Raw genomic sequence first — 3,377 nt, forward strand, 5'->3', positions numbered from 1 at the left:
ATTGTCCTGTAAAACTTACCACTGCTGTTACTATGACTCCTAGTGTAAAGGAAAAAAAATCAAATTAAATCTGAGAAGCTGTTGGGAGCCTTCTTAAGCAGCTTGTGGCATTTTCTTTTGTAATCCCATTTCTCTTGGACCCTGTGCATGCCGGATATATCATCTTTGAATTTGGCTGAACTGAACTGAAAGGGCAGAAGCAGCAAATAACTGAAACACAAATCTCTGCACAGTCATAGTGAGGTAGTAAGAAGGTAAAAGAGCAACTTGGGTTCACTTCAGGCTTTTCCAAATCCCATTAATTTGACAGATGAACTTGCTTAATTGTAATAAGAAATCTGGATAGCTAAATCAGGCATTCAGATGTTGGGAGATGCTAGCTGAGAGTCTGTAACCATCATTCTTCATCATATGCAACGAGTGAGGAACATGATCCTCACATAAAAATAGTGTGGGATTAAAGATTGCTCACCAGGTTCAAGGTACARCTAYATAGAAATTGAAGTCTGGAATGTCYGTCTCTCTAGTGCTTGAACTGATGTGAATCGGGGCCAGTTTTGATGAAAAAGTGGGGAGCTGCTTGTACCGTGTATCAGTACACTGAGACCTCTGGGCTCCCTAATACATCACTGCCAGAATCTGAATGCTGAACTTTCAGAGTTTGCAGTTTACCCTTTTAACTTGCAGATTAACTACTGCAATGGCTGGAGGAGGAATCCTTCGTTGTAGATTGCAGGTTGTGTTCCTGGAACCGTTTGAAGGACATAGCTTTTCTCACCGTCTTCTGCCCTCCCTCCTTTGCCCTCTCAGTGAGGCAACCATTCCCAGCACAAGGCTCTAGCTGCTCTGGTAGAGTGAGTGCCTGGAGCTTTGCTAAGGAAGTTCACATGCAATTATTTCTTTGGCATGTGAGCAAATTTTACCTGAAGAGCATAAGGAACAAAAGGTTAATGGCAATTTTTCAAAAGCCTATAACCAACCAAGCCTCCACAGCATTTCCTGTCAGAAGTGAARGTTAAGTCTTTAGTATCACTGCTCTGTTTCTGCTGCTTTCAAAATCCTGCTGGGAGGAGAAAAAAATTAAAATCAGAGGCTTAGTATTTCATGAAAAATGCCCAAATTACATCTGGGCTGTGTAACACTTCTCTTACTAAAATTCCTTATAATTTTTACTTTAGAAAAGATTAAATACTTGTATTTTGATGCATGTTTTGCATGTCTCCCTCCTTTTGTCCATTTGTTTTCTGAAACATAGTTCAGCTGTAAACATACTCAGTGCTGATAAAAGCCCTGTTTGCCACAACTGAGAATCCAGCGTTCAGATGGGTGGTCCACAGAAGGCCAGCCCTCCCGAACTGCTGGGGAAAGCAGGCAAACAGCAGCAGGCTGACAGACTGGCTGACTGCCATGGTTTACAGACAGTAAGGTGATTCTCAGCAGAAAGATGGGAACAGAAATATGAGGAGCCATGAGTTAAGGCAGGGTATGGGTAGGTCTCTGACTCCCTTTCTATGACCTGTATATATTGACAGAGTACRGATTACTTCATTTGTAGGAAGAGTTTCTATTTCCATACAATCTAAGTGTTTATTGGTTTCACTGGCCAAAAATCCTACAGGTGTCAGGTTCATTTGAGTTGCTTGATTACATGGGGGTATCCAAGGATTTATAACTTGGAGAACAAGACAGGTGTGTGTAAAGGAGAGTTCAGCACCTGCTGCTAGTCTCTTYGGTGTAAATGCTCCTTTAGGACAAATGGAGGCAAACTGTAAGTGCTTGGTCACAAAGGAATTTATTATTTCATATACATGGAAATATTCCTTGTGAAAATGACCTACACCTAATGTACTTGCATAGTTAATACAGTGCTGTAGGTCAGGAGCAAACACAACTAGAAACCCCCCAGCTAGCATCAGACCACTGAGCTGCTCAGCAATGTCAATATTAGTGAAATGAACCAAAGACTCTTGGATTTGTTAGAGATAAGTACTAGCAATGAAGGAGATCCTGCTTCTGATTTTCCTGCCAACACTTCAGCTGCTTTACATGGGTGATTGTAATCAGCAAGAATTGTTATGCAATAGTGCTGAAGCGGAGACTTCAGAAAATATAGCTCTCACTTGAAACGCAAAAGACCACAACCTAATTTCTTCACATCTTACAAGGGGAAAAAAAAAACCCTCCACTGGGCATCATTTACAGAGATGGAAAGAAATAAAATAATTACAAGGTAAAGAAAAATTTCCATGCCATTCTGTGAGAGGCATTACCTCTGGAGATGTGAAAGGAAAAGGCAAACCAATTCTCTGTTGCACCTAAAGGGTCACCGGTGTCCAGAAGCTACTTACAGTTTCCCAGGCTTTTTGTAAAGTAAATAGGAGTGAGAAGACCTTTTAAATTTTTTTTTAATGCTTTACTAAAGAGAGGAGAATAAAAGCCAACTGGACAAAAATGAGTGCTGTAAAGATAATACTGAAGAGCAGATCTGGGGTATRCTTTAAAAAGGGGAGGAAAAAAAGAAACCCAAGAAATTGCCTGGCATGCACTTTGGAAAAATCAGAAATTAGTTTTAAATTCCTCTATTTTTATGAAATGGTGATAAAATTRTTCATATTTTGGGAAATCATAGATGTGGCTACATGAAAGTGCGCTGTAGAAACAGACGTGTTTGGTTGGCTGGTTGGTATGTTTGGTTTGCTTTTCGTGTTGTTGTTTTTGTAGTTTCCCCAAACGGAGAACACTTTTTTTTTTTTTTTTTTTTAGGTAGCAGAGAAGGTAGAACTTTTTTTTTTTGACCTGTTGCAGCGTGAATGTCAATTTCCGCGGTACCGTAAATAGTGTTTCCAGCGTTAAACAGTTGCAATGTTCGGTAGGCAGTGACCCGGCCTTCGCGGCACCCTCTCCTGCTGGATGGCTCCTGCGAGGGGAGGGGAAGGCTCGCTGTCCCGGGGAGAAGGGTGATGGTTCAGGGACAGCCGGGCCGGCACCACGGGAAGGTGTAASCCTGGGAAAGGTCCAGCCCTCTCTGCCGGGCAGGAGAGTGGCCCCAAGAGAGCAGGGCTGGCTGCAGCCGTGGGGTGCAGGCTGTCTCTGTGGGATTGTCACCAAGTGGATAAACACGGCCAGGGTGGGGTCTGGCCCTCCCCGCGCAGTTTCCTTTCCAGCGCCAGGGGATGCGCTGGGCAGGGGCGCAGGAGGCCGGGAGCGCACTTGGGGCGAGGCACAGGGACCGTGCTGAGGCTGCGGCAGCACTACCTGGGCGCGTCTCCCGCTTCAGGCCCGGCCCGCGGGACACCGGCCTTGCCCCGGGCGCTCTGCCCTGCCCGCGGGACACCGGCCTTGCCCCGGGCGCTCTGCCCTGCCCGCGGGACACCGGC

The sequence above is a fragment of the Malurus melanocephalus genome, unplaced genomic scaffold (genome assembly GCF_030028575.1).
Source record: "Malurus melanocephalus ecotype Western Australia unplaced genomic scaffold, MMel_1.1 scaffold_8, whole genome shotgun sequence".
Lineage (NCBI taxonomy): Eukaryota > Metazoa > Chordata > Aves > Passeriformes > Maluridae > Malurus > Malurus melanocephalus.